This window comes from Myxocyprinus asiaticus, chromosome 47 (assembly GCF_019703515.2).
Source record: "Myxocyprinus asiaticus isolate MX2 ecotype Aquarium Trade chromosome 47, UBuf_Myxa_2, whole genome shotgun sequence".
Taxonomy (NCBI): Eukaryota; Metazoa; Chordata; class Actinopteri; order Cypriniformes; family Catostomidae; genus Myxocyprinus; species Myxocyprinus asiaticus.
Window position 1 is genome coordinate 29,008,806 of NC_059390.1, and position 19,713 is coordinate 29,028,518.

The window sequence follows — 19,713 nt, forward strand, 5'->3', positions numbered from 1 at the left end:
TAATCGTTTGCCTTGATTCTGATTCACAGTCTCCACAGTTTTTAATCAAATTAAGCCCCCCTTTCCGAAAAGACCAGTCTGCTCTGATTGGTCAGCTGGCCTAGTCTGTTGTGATTGGTCAACCGTGTAGAGCGTATGTCGGAAATGTAATGCCCTTACCATAACCGAGTTTCAGGCCTCCTGAACAGCTGTAACATTATTGTAACTATGGTAACAATGGCGTTGGTTTTTGCCCTACCAGTTTGAGTCCGATAATGAAAGTTTGGAAGAACAAGCTGATCGACCCGAACCACCTTCACAAGCACGGCTTGAGCAGGATGTTTCACAGTAGTAAGTTTGACTTTTGTAGCTTTCTTACAAGTACACTGTTGATTATTGTGAACCCAACAAAGCTTCAAGTAAAAAAGCCTGAATTGTTGATCAATAATTGCATTAACTGCCTGAATAGTCCATTAATCGTTCTAATAATTGATTTATAACTAAACTAGTGGACCTAGATTATAGCTTGGTAACATTCTATAAAAATACTTGTCTGTTCATGCAGTAGTGCTGTGAGATGTGATAAAGAGCCTTACACTATAGCATCTGCACATGTTTGTCATATGACCGCACTGATACGCAGGATATCTTCTTGAGAAAGTGACATCATCCTGCTCGACATTTCTCGTGTAAACAATCCTTGAGCTGCATGTGTGAACGTGTGTGTTATATTTATACTGGCCTATACTTGAGTCTGACCTGAAGAACAATCTCAATTGTGTGTTTGGCTGATAGAAAACTTCCTCGTCTTATTTCACTCAGTTAATAGTGGCCGGTTTAGAGGACAACTACTGCCAATGGGAACAACATACGCATTTACACCTCACTGTGTGTGTGTGTGGTTTAAAGCAGTCAGGGGTCGCTCATTTCTTCTGTAGGAATGTAAAAAATGTTCCAGTGTGTTGTGTGTGTAGTTTAAATACTTCTCTTTACACATCATCTTGTTTCTGTGTCATTAGTTTTGATTGAGAAGCTTCTAGAGTTCAGTGGATATCAGCCTGTACTGGAATGATTAACAAATTCTTTTCATGATGTTCGGTTCTTGAACATCTTCATTGTGTGGATGCAGATGGAAGACCATTAAAATCCTCTGACACTGTTTCCTTTTAGCAATGAATGAATCGTTAACAAGGTTCTTTTGAGTCACATATTTTCAATGAAAGGAGTGTAACATGAGTCACAAACAAATGACTCTTGAGTTGGTTCTTTTTAATTGGTCATTAGTTGGATCATTGGCAATAAAAGTTTGTCTGAGGTGATAAAAATGAAAAATCCTTTAAAAATCAATTTTAAAACACGTCAAGTTTGTAGAAATGCAATCTTTGTGTCCATGTTGTGTTCATAAATATTCGAAGAACAATTAATAGCATTTTCTACAAGAAAACTGATTTAATGATTATAAAATGTCACATAAGCCTGTCACGATAACTACTTTTGTTGGACGATATGTTGTCCCAGAAATAATTGCGATAAACAAAATTATTGTAATTTTAAGACAATTTTATGCCACTGATATAATGATAATGTAATAGCATAATAATGCAAGTACACCCTTTCAAAGAGCAATGAACTTTTTCATTCTTAAGAATATTCAGACATTGGAATTGGAATGTCAGAATTTTTTTTAAAGAGGCCGTATTATGCTTTTTGGGATTTTACCTCTCCCTTAGTGTGCAATATAGCTGTTTGTGCATGTAAAAAGTCTGCAAAGTTACAAAGCACAAAGTCCACGCAAAAGGGAGTTATTCACTCCCACAGACAACACTGCTCAAGAACTACAAGAAATGTCTGGATTGTAGTCCAGCCATTTCTTCCGTAAAGTATCTACATCACTATGTAACATATTTGCATAATGCATAATGCACTAAGGGCTACTTTGGCCCGCCCTCAAACAAATGTATTTATAGCCGAGGCCAGGATGAGTTGGGTTAGTGTTGCCATGTCGAGAAGACACTGTTTTCTTCACTGCAAAAGCAAAACCTCTTTGTTTGGACTTCCAAAGGCAGACGAATTAAAGAATCAGTGGTTAAAATGGATTTTAATTATTTAGCAGTACAACCACAATGCCAGATTTTCAAGATGGTTACTCCTGAAAGATGGTGCAGTTCCCACTTTGTTGGGACAATCTGGCACTTCAGAATCACAACCTGTTAGTGTGTTTGATTATTTGTGGATTTATCTGCTACCGAGAGTTCAAATACAGAGTTTTGTGTTGTAGCTACGGTGTACACCCAGTGCACAGCTGTAGGCCTCTGCTAACCTGCTAGCTAATGTTATTGTCTTGAAATAGTTTTGCTAATCAGCTGCGGGCCCACTTTTACCTACAATTGTGTGGAATTATGCAGATTGTTTGTCGCTCTTACTATCATGAATAGTGATCAAGTGTGGAGATGGATTTATTTTTTACAAATGGTCATTTTACATCTGAAATCCACGTTAGTGCTCGGCTAATTTGCTATGTAATGTTATTGTTTTGGTAAGAGTTTACTATTCAGCTGTGGGCTGGCTTTTACCTAAAACTGTGTAACAAAATGGTTGATCTCTAGAGTCTTACATACAGTTGTGCTCAAAAGTTTGCATACCCTTGGAGAATTGGTAATATATGTACCATTTTTAAAGAAAACATGAGTGAGCAAGCAAAACACATTTCTTTTATTTCTTATGGGATTCATATTCAACTGTAGGTTATAACAGAATGGCACAATCATAAAACAAAACATGGCAACAAAGAAAAAAATGAAATGACCCCGTTCAAAAGTCTGCATACCCTTAGTTCTTAATGCTGTATATTGCCCCCTTTAGCATCAATGACAGCGTGCAGTCTTTTGTAATAGTTGTCTATGAGGCCCCAAATTCTTGCAGGTGGCATAGCTACCCATTCGTCTTGGCAAAATGCCTCCAGGTCATGCAAAGTCTTTGGTCGTCTTGCATGAACCGCACGTTTGAGATCTCCCCAGAGTGGCTCGATGATATTAAGGTCAGGAGACTGTGATGGCCACTCCAGAACCTTCACCTTTTTCTGCTGTAACCACTAGTGGGTCAACTTGGCCTTGTGCTTAGGGTCATTGTCATGTTGGAAAGTCCAAGAGCATCCCATGTGCAGCTTTCGTGCAGAAGAATGCAAATTGTCTGCCAGTATTTTCTGATAACATGCTGCATTCATCTTGCCGTCAATTTTCACAAGATTCCCCGTGCCTTTAGAGCTCACACACCCCCAAAACATCAGAGAGCCACCACCATGCTTCACAGTGGGGATGGTATACTTTTCACTATAGGCCTTGTTGAACCCTCTCCAAACATAGCGCTTATGGTTGTGACCATAAAGCTCTATTTGGTCTCGTCACTCCAAATTACAATGTGCCAGAAGCTGTGAGGCGTGTAAAGGTGTGGTCGGGCATATTGTAACCGGGCTTTTTTTGTGGCATTGGCACAGTAAAGGCTTCTTTCTGACAACTCGACCGTGCAGCTCATTTTTGTTCAAGTATCGTCGTATTGTGCTCCTTGAAACAACCACACTGTCTTTTTCCAGAGCAGCCTGTACTTCTCCTGAGGTTACCCTTGGGTTTTTCTTTGTATCCCAAACAATTCTTCTGGCAGTTGTGGCTGAAATCTTTCTTGGTCTACCTGACCTTGGCTTGGTATCAAGAGATAGCCGAATTTTCCACTTCTTAATAAGTGGTTGAACAGTACTGACTGGCATTTTCAAGGCTTTGGATATCTTTTTATATCCTTTATAAAATCCATCTTTATCCATCTTTATAAAGTTCCATTACCTTGTTATGCAGGTCTTTTGACAGTTCTTTCCTGCTCCCCATGGCTCAGTATCTAGCCTGCTCAGTGCATCCACGTGAGAGCTAACAAACTCATTGACTATTTATACACAGACACTAATTGCAATTTAAAAAAACCACAGGTGTTGGAAATTAACCTTTAATTGCCATTTAAACCTGTGTGTGTCACCTTGTGTGTCTGTAACAAGGCCAAACATTCAAGGGTATGTAAACTTTTGATCAGGGCCATTTGGGTGATTTCTGTTATCATTATGATTTAAAATGGAGCAAAACAACTATGTGATAATAAATGGCTTTATATGATCACTATCCTTAAATAAAATACTTTTATTGCAAACTTTTGAGCACAACTGTAATTATAGAATTACAAGCTGTAATGTTATAGCCGCTATCCATGGTAGTCCACGGCTAACTTGCTCACTAACTCTCTAATACCCCCAGTAATGTCCAACCAGGAGTAAGCCTCTGTTCTCCGTTCATAGCTTTGATGAAAAAAGTTCGGCTACACCCATTCCAACAAAAGATGACTAACTTAGATGCACTATATGTCTTTTACTTGAAGCTTTGTTAGGTTCGCAATAATCAACAGTGTACTTGTAAGAAAGCTACAAAAGTAAAACTTACCACTGTGAAACATCCTGCTTAAGTCGTGCTTGCGAAGGTGGTTAGGGTCGATCAGCTTCTTCTTCCAAACTTTCATTATCGGACTCAAACTGGTAGGGCAAAAACCGACGCCATTGTTACTATAGTTACAATAATGTTTACAGCTACTCAGGAAGCCTGAAACTCAGTTATGGTAAGGGCGTTACGTTTCCGACATACACTCTACGCGGTTGACCAATCACAACAGACTAGGCCAGCTGACCAATCAGAGCAGACTGGGCTTTTCGGAAAGGGGGGCTTTAAAAAGATGGGACCTAAATCAAATTGTTTGAGGATGAAAGTAGGTTTAGCAGAAATGTAAAGTATGAGAAAAATAATGTGTTTTTTGAACATTAAAGCATGTAAACCTATTCTAGTTGACCCCCAAAATAAAATCATGAACCTGTAAATTAGCATCATATGGGCTCTTTAAAGTCGGGAAGGCCCCTCTTCATCTCCAACTGCGGTTTTTGTTCCCAGCTCGGAAAACTGGATGGAATGTTATGTTTTAGATGAGCTTTTAGGTTAGTTGTATTGCCACTTTTCGTTGTCATTGTTTTAAACAAAGTCGACGTACCGGCTCGTTCACGTTAATGGACTCTCCTCTCTCATTCAGCTTAAAAAGCCAAAATGTTCCCACACCGGAGCTGTGGAATGTGGCTTTGAAACCAAGTCCATTTGGACTTATTCTTCCAAACTTTCTGGCTGGAATTATGCAGTCGTCGGGAAAAACACCTATTAAAATGCCTATTAGCCTCGAGTAACACGCAGGGCTAGACATTAAGCATTGTCATGTGCTTGTCCGAAAGTAAATTGGTCATTCACTTGTCAGAGTAAAAAAGTTATTACGTAAGGAAGAAAAAAAAGAAAAGTCTCCATCGTCAACATTTACACCTCATAGGGATTAAGAACACAGTGCAGAAAGATGGTAAATCGTTACTCACCCTCAAGCCTGTATGAATTTCTCTCTTCTGAGGAACACAAAATTAGATTTTTGGCATAATGTTAGTCACAGTCACTATTCACTGTCACTCCATTAAATAAAAGTGAATTGAGACTGAAACTAACATTCTCCCTAACACCTCCTTTTGAGTTCCACAGAAGATAGAAAGTCAGACCGGTTTGGAACAACATAAAGGCAAGTAATGATGACAGAATTTTTGTTGCACTTTACAGTAAGGTTCATTAACATTAGATAATGCATTAGCTATTATGAACTAACAATGAACAATATTTTACAGCATTTATCAATCTTAGTTATAACTGGGGTTATAAATACAATTATTATTTAATTACTTATTTTTAAACAATTCACAATTGTATTTTATCAAACTACATAATGATCACTCTAAGACTTTATAGATATTACAGTTTCATTTTCTGTTAAAGCATGATCTTCTGTAAAGCTGCTTTGAAACAATGTGTTGTGAAAGGCGCTATACAAATAAAAATGACTTATTAGTTACTAAAAAAAAAAAATAGTGCATGAACTAATGTTAACATGTACAACTTTTTATTTTAATGTATGAAAATGTATTAATATACTCTATGTTGGAATTATCATTAACCAAGTTTAATAAATTGTATAAAAGTGGTGTTTATTGTTAGTTCATGTTAACTATTGTTAATAAATGGAACCTTTTTGTAAAGGGTTACCAAATTTTCATTTTGGGGTAAATCATCTCTTTGAGAGTACATGTCAGTTCTCACCAGTTGCATTAAAAATGGCTGTTTAATATGGCAAAATGCGTTTAAAATGTTAGATAAAATCCTGAGAGAACCTTGCTGCTAAATCAGTTATGTTGTATGTTCAAAACAGATAAGCATATTAAAGATAGATAATGTTTTCATTGTGTGTAATTTATTAATGTTATAATATTAGTATTATTAAAATGTATATTGTTATATACTTAAATTGACTGATTCACATAGCAGAGAATATACCTCAGATACATACATTGGATGGACCTCTAGAAAGATGAGAGATGTAACAGGTGCATAAATCTTTTTTAAGCATTTGTCTTCACTCTACAGATTGTATTATTACACAAAGCGTTTTGCTATTTCTGCCTTTCTTGCTGTATTATGAGGGAGCACCACGATGTGACGAGACAAAATTAGATTTCTCCAACGTTGCACGCTTGCGATGAAGACAGCTTTGTTGATTATAAACAGGAGCAATAGTTTTATTGCATCGCTCACTTATAGAGATGTGGTACAACACCATTTGCATGTCCAATTAACAGGTTTATATATGTAAATAGTTAAAGAGAATTTTACTTGCCCGTTCAAAACTTCCACTTGGACAAGCGTTAATGTAGAGCCCTAAGCCACATAATCTTCATCTGTCACTCTCTGCTCTGTGTGTGTGGAGGAGCTGCCTGAGCCCGCCTCCGACACAGAGAGCAGACGAGAGGACAGAAGCAGCGCGACTGGCTAAAATGTAGGTGACATTAATTCTTATGTAAACACACATGCACGTAAACACAATGGGCAATATCGAGGTCAGCAAAAATGATCGAGGTCATGTCCATATATCGTACGATAAGTCGATAATGTAATTATCGTGACAGGCCTAATGTCACATGGTGTAACCATCAAGTAAAAGGCGTTAAAATACTTTGCACCTTAAATACACGAGTGTACACAACTTCATCATTGTTTCAAAGTGAAAAATATTTTCTGAAAGATCATGAATTTTTGAGTCACGAATATCAAGGAGTTTGACCTGAACAAAATGTGCCTATTCATAAAAGTGTCAAAATATTGATATTTTTATAAACTTCACACACTCTCATGAGGGTCTAAAGGGGTTTTTCCTCTATGTATTTTTTTCACATGTCACATGACAATAGAAATAACTAATACAATGAAGGGATGATCTGCACTCTGATAATAAACTACTGTTGTTTTTATTACACTTTTTTGGGGAATGGAAATAACTACCCACATGTTAGTTACACCACATGACTTGGATGGGCGCTTCTCTTGTGGCGACCAGCAACAGGTGTCTGCGTTTGAGTTTGTTTGATTACATTTGTTTGTGTTCGGTGATTGTGGAATGTAAACTGATTCATCTAATTTCTTTGTTTCTGAGACAAAACATGTAACCTTGTGGCTGGTTTTTTAACCTTGTGGCTGGAACATTATCGAACAGTATCCAATATACTCGAGAGTTTCTTCTGGGACTTAACAGGAATAATCTGGTGTTGGGCCATTTTATAAACTCTCCTTCGTATGATATCAGTGCCTCTAACAACTGTCAGTTTTCTGAGAACATCTGGAAGAAACAGCACATTGGGAAGCAAAACTAGAAAACGGGGTAAGAAGGGCGGTGTGAGACAGCGTGTGAGAAAGCTGACTGGGAAAATTGCCTGCCTCTACCTTCTGTAGTCCTCGCTAATGTCCAATCTCTTAAAAACAAGACTGATGAACTTCAGGCCCGTGTTTCTCATACTCACGAGTTTAGGGATGTGTGTGTGATGGCTTTCACGGAGACGTGGCTGTTGGAAAACGAAAAAGATTCTATCCTCAATATTGATGGATTTGGTTTACCAGTACGTTTGGACTGTGATCCAGAAACGAATGGGAAAGCGACATTGAAGTGGAGCATGTTTTTATATTAACCCTCGGTGGTGCAATAATGTGACTGTACGGGAGAGGATTTGCCTACCGGACATTGAATTACTGTCGGTATCGGTGAGGCCGTATTACTTGCCCAGGAAATTTCCTCAGGTTTTCCTGACAGTTGTGTACATTCATCCCAAGGCAAATGACAACTGCAAATGAAGTGATTTTTTTCCGTGTTGCAGAGACTCCAGTCCATTTCACCTGATGCTCCATGCTTTTTAATGGGTGATTTTAACCACAGTGATTGTAAAAAAAAAAAGCACTAAGTCACTTTCATCCGTACATTACTTGTTATACTTGGGGGAATAAAACTCTTGATCTATGCTACGAGTCTATCAAGGGGGCCTATAGATCTGCTGCTGACCCTCCGCTGGGTTACTCTGATCACAGTGTTGTGCGCATGCTTCCAACCTACAAGACTGTATTGCGCAGACATTCTTTTCAAGTGATAACCGATCACCGGAACTTGGAATATCTTTGTGAAGCTCGGCGACTAAACCCACGCCAGGCCAGATTAGTCTTGTTATCATATCGCCCGGGTTCCAAAAATATTAAAGCTGATGCCCTCTTGCGTCTGTATTCACCGGAAATGTCCAATCCCACTCCTGACACCTTTCTGCCGCCATCCGCCATCATCAGTCCCATCCACTGGAACCTGGATGATCAAATTTCCCAGGCAACCCATATAGAGCCTACCCCACCTGAATGCCCACCTGAATGAATTTATGTCCCTGGTAACCTCCGCCAAATCCTTCTCAAGTCCTTACTTCTGTCCCTTGGCACCAGTCATCTAGGCATTGCTCAAACCCTTTCACTCCTGCGAAGTAAATACTGGTGGCCCAATATGACCAGAGACGTCAAATATCTTGTCCAAGCGTACCCTGACTGTGCCATGTCTAAGTCACCATGCAATCTACCAGCTGGGAAACTTTTACTTCTGCCTATCCCTCATTATCCCATCTTCCAACGGGTACACCTGTGTGCTGGTCACGGTCAACCGCTTCTCAAAAGCTTGCCGGTTAGTCCCCCTCACTGGACTACCAACCGCCTTCGAGACGGCAGAGAGTCTTTTTCAGCATGTGTTTATGAACTTCGGTCTCCCGGAGGATATAGTGTCCGACCGTGGCCCGCAGTTCATCTCCAGGGTGTGGAAGGCATTCTTCTCTCTCCTTGGGGTCTCCGTCAACCTTTCCTCCAGTTACCAACCACAAACCAATGGCTAAATAGAATGTAAGATTCAGGAAATTGGGTGTTTTCAAAGAACTTATTACCACAACCATCAAGCCAGTTGGAGTCGTTTTCTTCCCTGGGCCGAGTACGCCCAGAACACCCTGCACCAGCCTTCCACTGGATTAACCCCTTTCCAGTGCGTTCTTGGCTTCCAGCTGCCTCTGTTCCCATGGTCGGGTTAGCCCTCGGACGTCCAGCCGTAAACCACTGGTTTCGAGAGAGTAAGAGGGCCTGGGACACCGCACATGTGCACCAATTAACCACCAGAAGAGTCAGGCTGATGTTCGATGCTCGGAACCCCATAGTACCAGCTCGGGCAGAAGGTCTGGCTCTCCACCAGGGATATCCGTCTGCGCCTCCCTTGTAGAAAGTTAAGTCCCCGCTATATTGGACCTTTTCCAATTATTGAACAAATAAACCCAGTCACATACTGGTTACAACTTCCATCTCACTATCGCATCACTCCTACCTTCATTGTGTCCTTGTTAAAACCTCACCACCCTTCTGTATCACCTTCTTCCCCAGAGTCTGATGACAGCGGACCCCCTCTGCCACTGCTACTCGATGAGGGCCCCATGTATGCTGTACATGACATCCTGGACATCTGCCGCCAGAGGGGTCGTCTCGAGTACCTATTTGACTGGGAGGGTTACAGCCCAGAGGAAAGAACATGGGTAGCTCGGGACGACATCCTTGACTCCAATCTACTTACCTCATTTCACACCAACCATCCAGGCCATCTAGCACCACGTGGTAGGGGTCCTCCTCGGTGTCAGGGTCCTCGGCACCAAGGACCCGGGCCCTCTGGAGCAGGCCGTGGAGGGGAGGTACTGTCATGCCTCCTTTGGGATTGCCCTCTCACCCCATACAGTGTTCGTTCTCCTCAGCCTATTAATCACCTGCACCTGCACACTATTATTCAGCTCATCTAGGACAGCATATATACCTGCCCCTTCCCCATGCTCTTTGTGTAGTCTCACATTGTGTATACTGACCACACTGTCTTTCAGGCTAGTGTTATTCTTTCTGCTTATTTACTACCAATGTATCTGGTGATTGTAAACATCAAATCTTCATTCATCTTCCAGTTGTATTCCTGTATACATCCACTTACCTCATTAAAGTCCTGCTATTGGGTTCATCATCTGCCTGGTGTTGTCTGCTCCATTACAGCACCAATGTTTTTAATCTTGATGCATCTATAGTGGCTAGGCTTTTTACTCTGATAAAAGTAAATAAAAGCCCTGGACCAGATAATATTTGTGATAAAGAGCTGAAGTCACGCAGTCATTCCAGTAGCTAAATGCAGGAGTCCTAAAGTTTTAAATGATTTTAGACCAGTAGCCCTTACCTCTCTGATGATGAAAACTGAGAAACTAGTTAGACAAGAGATACTGAAGCATAGATGGATCCACTATAATGTATAATTTCATTTTAACATGGTTGGCAGTGATTGGATGATGCTGTACATTACTTTGAATCAGAATTAATTATGCTAATTTCTGATGTAATGTCTGTAACGTCTCAAAAACATGAATAATCAACACTCCTGGAAACATAAACGATTTGATGAAAAAAATCTGAATTTCTATAGCTTGGTATAATTTTTTTGTAATAAAATTTTTTATTGATTCCTACAAAACATATATATATTCAAGAGCAAAACAAAACATATATATATATAGAATGAACATTTTTACCCCACAACCACCCCTCCCAATCCCCAACCCCGCCCTGACCCCCAACAAACATCCCTGCAGTCATATGAATATATGCACATGATTATAGACACACACAAAAATACAAAATGTAAAAAATTAAAAAAATAATTAAACATCGAGCAATGTTAGGTTATCCGCCCCATTTCTCCATAAACAAATAAAATTTTCCTAGTCTTCTAAATGACCCTTCTTCAAAGGCCGCCACCCTCCCCATCTCCCCACTCATGAAATGAGGGCGCTCCAGCCGACCTCCAACCCCTTAAAAGAACCTGTCTGGCGATCATGATGCTAGTTAGGACTAGAGCCCGACTGATATGGGATTTCTGAGACCAATACCAATTTTAGAGAGGGAAAATTCACCGATTACCGATAATGGTGGCCGATATAGGTAATTTTTGAGCTGGAATGAAAACAGACCTTTTCTATGTGGTTTGTTCACAGATTTTGCACCGATATGACTATGCAAAGGGACTCAGAAGGCTGCTTTCTTAAATATTTTTATCAAAGAATATTTGACATTATTATTATGCATTGCCAACAAATTCTAGAAATGAACACTGAGAAAATAAAGAATAAACAAAAATACAATAAATAGCTTAAAAAAAATCAGTACTGTATGTTTAGTATCAGTCAGTTGCTGACCATTTAAATAAAGAATAAATTAAAATACAATAAATAGCTAAAACATCAGTACTGTATGTTTAGTATCAGTCAAATGCTGACCATTAAAATAAAGAAATACAAATAAAATAAATAGCTAAATAAACATCAGTACTGTATGTTTAGTATCAGTCAGTTGCTGACCATTAAAATAAAGAATAATTAAAATAAAATAAATAGCTAAATAAACATCAGTACTGTATGTTTAGTATCAGTCAGTTGCTGACCATTAAAATAAAAAATAAATCAAAATAAAATAAATAGCTAAATAAACATCAGTACTATTGTTTAGTGTCAGTCAAATGCTGACTTTATTAATACTGCCAGTCAATTATTGGCAGGTTGTAAAACAAGAAGCATTTACACCTGCCGAGTCAAGAGATAAACAGCGGCACCTGTATTACACTGTATTCTGCTATACAAGTTCAGGGGAAACTTTCAACAGTGGAAAACCAGACTTTTAAATATTACATTTTATAAATGACATGACTGGAATTGTTCAGGTGAAGGGGGTACCAAACTGTGAATCCTAAACAAAACAGTTTGGTGAATACATGTTTACACATTAGCTTACACTCGGCTGACAACAATGAAAGTAGCTACGTGATTAGCAAGTTAGCTATAAGCTCGTTGTCACAGAGAGTAAAAAACAGACGTTGTTTATTTTACTTTCCAGCATTGTGTCTCACCAACTAGGTAATAACATAGCGTGAAATCAACACTCAACAGACACAATCCACCACCGCACCGTTGTCTGCTGAGCTGCAAAAAGATGATGCTCTGATGTTTACCTTTCAATCTGCTACATTACTGACTGCACTGACAAACTATAGCTGGCTAACAGCAAACAGACATGAGTGACATGGTTGTCAGGGACAAGGTTAACGTTATATTAGATATATGAAAGGGAAAATGATGGGGTCATTGTTTATTACGTTTCCAGTAAGTATTTAACAAACTAGTTAACAACTTACCATGATGACACCACTGAACTCCGCCCTGTGTGCAGAGCCACCATCAGTTCAGCTGGACAAACTACGCTATGACACCAATTCTAAAGCATTTTTTCCTGCATTATATGTTCTGAAAAAAAATGTTCATATCGGCGCATATCGGTAAAATATATCGGCCGACCGATATATCGGTCAGGCACTAGTTAGGACCAAACTCTTTATGTGTCCATTCTCAATGTCGATGACCACACCATCGCCCAAAATACAGAGTCTGGGGCAAAATGAAAGCCGAGTGCCCAATACATCACACACAAGACTCTGAACCTTCAACCAAAACTCCTGGATCTTAACACCCCCCCAAAAGACATGGGTTATGTCTCAATCCTCTGATTGGCATCGCCAGCAGGTGGGTGTGTCTTTAAGACCAAGCCTATGCAATCTAGAGTGGGTCCAATAGACTCTATGTAAAATCTTGAATTGCATAAGGCGCACCCTTGCATCTCTAGATGCAGACTTGATGTTTTTTAGAATCCTAGCCCGCTCTCCCTCCTCCAATACCAAGTTTAAATCTTTCTCCCATAATCTCTTGAGAGAAGTTGAAGCTCCATCCCCCAGACTCTGAATTAGTAGGGAGTAATACACTGATCCCTCATGACCTTTTCCAAAAGCAGTAATCACTGCTCCCAGAGTATCTGCCGCTTTAGGGGGGGGGTTTATGCTACTCCCAAAAATAGTACAGAGCAGGTGTCGCAGCTGTAAATATCTAAAGAACTGAGATCTGGGAATTCAAAAATGTTGAACCAGATTTTCAAAGGATCCCAACACTCCATTCTCATATAGGTCACCGAGTGTAACCCCCCCTTACAATCCACTCTGACCAGCAGAAAGGGGACTTATTAATACACAATAGAGTACAGAATAGAGTTCAAGATGGTGCCAAGTATGGCTGCTGCATTGCGAGCTCCGACCCAATATTGCAGTTTTTGTTTTTATGTCTAAAATTCTTATGTTTTTTTGTCTTGGATGTTGTCTGCCTTATTGTCTATGATAGACAAACACTTTTGGACATTAGTTCTGCAATGAATATTTGTGTATGTATATGTCTGAGATATAATATTTGAATATGTCTGAGACTGAATGCATAATAATAAATCAAAATCTTGGGTAGGCCTAGCCCACCTTTATCAACCGGCCTATGCAGCTTACTGAAATGTAATCTGGGACGTTTCCCATTCCAAATGAAGGACTTCGCTATGCTATCAGATTGTTTGAAATAAGAGAGGGGGACATCTATAGGGAGAGACTGTAGCAGGTAGTTGAATTGGAATACAATTCATTTTAATAACATTAACCTTCCCAATTATTGATAAATGTAACGAAGCCCACCTTCCCACATCACTTGAAAACCTTTTTATTAAAGGGTCAAAATTAACTCTAATTAAATCGCACAAATTTGCTGGGAATAAAATACCCAAATAATTAATGCCCTTTTTGGGCCACTGGAAGGCGCCTGGCTGAAAAGCTGTTATCGGGCAGTACGCTGTCAGAGCCAAAGCTTTGGATTTAGACCAGTTAACTCTGTATCCTGAGAACTTGGAAAAGGAATGAATAATTTGTGGAGGCATGGCATAGATCTAGTATGGTCAGAGACAAATAATAAAATATAATCTGCGTAAAGCAGAAGCTTATGCGCCACAACTCCCACCATCACTCCTGGAAAATCATCTTCCTTTCTTATCGTGGCTGCTAATGGTTCCAGGGCAAGACAGAACAATAATGGGGAAAGAGGGCAACCCTGCCGGGTGCCCCTATCCAGAGCAAAATAATCTGAAATTAATCAAGTGAGATGGCTGCGACCGGAGTCTGATCATTCGCCCCTGCCCACATGATATTGATGAAATGCCTAATGATATGTATGTATAAGAGTTGTCATAGCTTTACTTAATCAGTTAGCCAGAATTTTTGACAACATTTGTATGTCTTGCTGGATCAGGGAAATTGGACGATAACTCTTTTTTTTAAGAATCAGACTGATCTGTGCTTGTGTCATGGTTGGTGGAAGCTTTCCATTCTTTAATGATTCTGTATAAATTTCTAACAAAAGTGAAGCCAGTTCTGTAGCATAAGATCTATAAAATTCAGCGACAAAACCATCTGGCCACGGAAACTTGCCTGTAGACAAGGCCTTAATTACCTCGTCAAGCTCCTTCCAAGGTTACTTTAGAATCAAGAACATTTTTTTGCTCAGTCGTCAGCTTAGGGAGTTCTAATATTTTCATCAGTAGACGAAGATGTGGAACTATAAAGATCAAGATAGAATTCTTTAAAAGCATTATTAATTTATATGGCTGAGGTAAATATTTCACCACCAGCAGATTTCACTGAGAGAATGGTAGAAAAAGACTCTTTCTGCTTTATATATCTAGCCAAAAGCTTCCCTGCTTTGTCTCCCGACTCGAACTGACTCGTCTATCCCTGAATAGCCAAATCTCCACCTTCTGCGACAAAATAGTATTATATCTGTATTTCAATCAGGTCAATTCTCTGAGGCCCATCAGACGACATTCGGCACTTCAGTTTTGCCTTGGCACTTTTAATATTCCATTCCAACTCCACGAGTTCTCATGCTTTAGATTTTTTGATGAATGTGGCATACTGTATGATCCGACCCCTAAGATCCACCTTAAGTGCCTCCCAAGTCACACCCACAGAGGATACTGAGGACCAGTTGGTCTCCATATAAACATTGATTTCAGACTCTAACATTTGTTGGAAATCAAGATTTTGCAAAAGGGATACATTAAAGCACCAACTAAATGATTTCTTTTTCTTCATATGTGGCAACACCTCTGAACTCACTAGGGTGTGATCTGAGACTAAAATGTTTCCAATTGTGCAATCCACAACAGATGAAATGAGGGACTTAGATACAAAAAAAAAATCTATTCTAGAATAAATCTTATGGACTTGATGTATAGTCCCTCCCAGATGGGTTTAAAAGTCTCCAAATATTTGTAAGACCAAGATTTTTACACATCCTGTGAAGCGTCGCTCTAGGGGGCTTGCACACTTTTGCTTCACTATGATCAAGGACTGAGTCCATCAATAAATTAAAGTCTCCTCCCAAAATTATTTCATGAGGGCTGCCAGTGGCTTGCAACATCCCTTCAAGATCTATAAAAAAGCCCTGATCATCAGCGTTAGGTGCATAGATATTAGCCAGAATCAGCCTTTGCCCCTGAATTTCTGCTAAAACAATAATGACTCTTCCTAATTTATCTTTAATCTGTTTGAGACATTTGAATTGTAGATGTTTACTTATCAGTATAATGACTCCCCTGCTCTTGTTTGAGCCAGCACTAAAGAAAACATGTCCACCCCATATCTTCCCAACTTTTTCAGCCTCCTGCGGGGAAAGATGCTTTTCTTGAAAAACACTATAACATATTTCTTACGTTTAAGAACAGAAATAACCATCCTTCTTTTTATGGGATGCCCCAACCCATTCACATTCCACGTGGAGAGAGACAATCCACTCATATTAACGTTTGACATTTTAACATATGAGAAAAAATAGATTGTGTGTCAAAAATAAAATTATAAAGACCACATTCCAAAATTAGTGCAACAGTCAAACCCCGAAATAAACAAACAGAAAAAAGAAAAACGTGCGCATTAACCACGTGCAACAGTGCCAACCGGGGTCCATTCCTCTAAACTCAAACAGTCCATTTACGCCTACGAGAGTCCCCGTGACAGCTTTGCCATCGGATTGCTCAAGTCCGGTGCTTCTGTACAAATTTCTTGAGATAGAATTACATAATAGAAAATAATCCAGCCAATAGGCAGAATAAACACAAAGAACATGTAGATTCGTTCACAAAACTGTATCGAAGGTGTGTTCCTCCACAAAACAAACTCCAGCCGCTAGCGGAACCTGCACCTAAAGAAGAAAGAAAAAAGGCATAAACACTTGGAAAATGCAGATTCATCCACAACTGTCCTGAAGGAGTGTTATTCCAGTATTGTTAGCCAGCAGACATATCACCCTGTAGCTCAAGACTGGTTGACTACTGAAGCTAAGCAGGGCTGAGCCTGGTCAGTACCTGGAAGGGAGACCTCCTGGGAAAACTAAGGTTGCTGCTGGAAGAGGTATTAGGAAGTCCAGCAGGGGTTGCTCACCTTGCGGACTGTGTAGGTCCTAATGCCCCAGTATAGTGGTGGGGACACTGTACTGTAAAAAGGCACTGTCCTTCGGATGAGATGTTAAACTGAGGTCCTGACTCTCTGTGGTCATTAAAAATCCCAGGACACTTCTAGAAAAGAGTAGGGGTGTAACCCCAGTGTCCTGGCCAAATTCCCCCCATTGGCCCATATCAATCATGGCTTCCTAATAATCCCCATCCATTATTTGGCTCTGTCACTCCACTCTCTTCTCTCCACCAATAGCTGGTGTGTGGTGAGCGTACTGGTGCACTATGGCTGCCGTTGCATCATCCAGGTGGATGTTGCACACTGGTGGTGGTTGAGGAGAGTCCCCTGCTCACTGTGTAAAGCACATTGAGTGTAGTGTCAGAAAAGCGTTATATAAATGTAATGATCATTCATTCATTCATTCCACAAAACAAACTCCAGCCACTAGGTGGAACTAGCACAAAAAGAAACAAGAAAGGCGCCCAGCTTCCTGGTCAGGTGAATGTTCAGTGAGTCAAGGGGGCAACATGAGAAAACACACCATGACTTCCTCAGTCCATTGATTTTATGAAAAACATCGCTTTTTGTGGGCATGTAAATATTTTGCAGCCATCCTTAGTATCTATTCTCAATTTGACTGGAAACATCAGTGCAAAAGCAATCCTCCGTCAATGCAAGAGTTTCTTGAAGGAGTGTTATTCCACAAAACAAACTCCAGCCGCTAGGCGGAGCCAGCACAAAAAAGAAACAAAATGGCACCCAGCTTCCTCAGACAGTCAAGTGAATGTTCAGCGAGTCAAGCTCACTTGGGGGCAACGTGAGAAACACCAAATGGCTTACTCACCCCATTGTCTCTATGAAAGACAATGCTTGCTGTGGGCATGTAAATATTTTGCGGCCATCCTTAGCATCTATTCTCAATTTGGCCAGACACATCAGTGCAAAAGTGATCTTCCATTGATGTAAGAGCTTCTTGCATTCCTTGAATCGATCACGTTTCTCTCTTGTCGAATTCGCAAAGTCTGGGAACAAGAAAATGCTGTGGTTCTTCCAAGAAAGCCTTCCTTTATGCCTCGCCTCGCGTAACACGAGATCTTTATCAGTTGATCTCAGAAATTTGGCCAGAATTGATCTCCCTCAGCGGATCTCCGAGCCGGGACCCTGTGAGCTCGCTCGATTTCCAGCTTATTTCCTGTTATGTCGAGCAGACTTGGGAAGAGCTCGTCTAGAATTTCACCATATCTCTGCCTTCTTCATGCTCAGGAATTCCAACAATTCAGATGTTGTTTCGCCGGTTACGATTCTCAAGGTCTTCCAATTTTTCCAAAACGTGTTCCAAGTCTCCCTTGGTCGCTAGCGGATTAGCAGCTAATTCCCTCTCCGATGACTCCAGATAATCGATACATCTCTCGACGTCCGACTTTCTTGTAACCAACTCAGAGAATTTCGTCTGCATGGAAGTGATTGATCGACATATTACAGCAAGATCCTCCAAGTCTGCAATAATCTTTGTCAGCATTGCTGTCACATTCATCATTCATGCCAGATTTCTTTCAGTTCACTGTCCGAATTGAGTCTGGGCTTTCGGCCTGCCACTGAGGAGAATCAGCTTGAGCACGTAAGTGTCTTTTAATATCTCCAGAGCCCGAAGATTTTGAATTCTTTGACATATTGTCTTTTTTGAACTGGGATGTATCGAAGAATCAGGGTGTATCGAATCCCACCCGTTTATGACACAAATATTATTAAGACTAGCAAAGTGCGCAGAGCTCGCCGATCACACGTCCGCTCCTCGCATGGCGTCATGCGACTCCGCCCATAATCACATTTTTTAATCTTGTAGTTCAACATCTGGAGGCCCCAAAAACATGTGCAAGGCTTGCTTTTATTGATTTTTCGTCTGCATTCAATATTATACAGCCAAATGTGATGGCTGAGAAACTGTCAAACTTTTTAACCTGAATTCCAACCTGGTTGGGTGGATAGTTAACTTTTTATCAAATAGGACCCAGTGTGTGAGAGTTGATGGGGTTCTATCTTCCAAGTTATATTCATCTACAGGCTTCCCTCAGGGGTGTGTTCTCTCTCCCTTACTTTTTATTTTGTATACCAATGATTGCAGGAGTAGGTTTGATAATAGGTATGTTTTGAAGTTTGCTGATGATAGAGTCATTCTGAGTCTTTTAGCGGATGATGAGATATCTCATGGCCCTTTGGTGTAGGACTTTGTTTCCTCGTGTAAATTTGCTGTTTGGATATAAACACAGCTAAGTCTAAAGATATGATTATAGACTTTGGAAGGTCTGCCACCCTGTCACTCCAACAGTTATTCAAGGGAGGGATATTGAGATTGTATCTGAATACAAGTATTTGGGTACAATTGTTGATGACAAATTGAATTTCAATGCTAACACTGATGCTATTTGTAAGAAAGTCCAGCAGCGCATGTACTTTTTAAGGAAAATGAATTCCTTTAAGGTAGGCAATATGCTAATGCCACTTTTATTGTAGTTTTATAATCTGTGATGTTATGTTATGTATCTGTTATGAATCTGTTATGTCTTACTGTGTTGTGGCATGGTTTAATTGCATTAGTTTAACCAGCAAGAATAGGTTGATAAAGCTGGTTAAAACTGCCTTGAAAGTGATAGGAATTCAACAGACAGAGCTTTAAATTTTTAGGGAATGTGTTTTAAAGAAAGCCTATTCAATACTTAGTTGTCTTGAGCATCCTTTGAACAGAGAATTTGAACTCCTTCCCTCAGGCCGCAGATATAGATTGCCTGGGGGGGAAACTAGGAGATACAGGAATTAATTTATCCCCGAAGCTGTTGGCATGTTGAATTCATTAGA

At 40.0% G+C, this 19,713-nt stretch overlaps 1 protein-coding gene across 3 annotated transcripts in view; it reads left to right on the forward strand.

The window, feature by feature from the left end:
* Positions 1 to 19,713, forward strand: part of LOC127437008 (protein kinase C and casein kinase substrate in neurons protein 2-like) — a 50,693-nt gene that overhangs the window by 12,086 nt on the left and 18,894 nt on the right. The gene's annotated exons all lie outside the window — the stretch shown is intronic.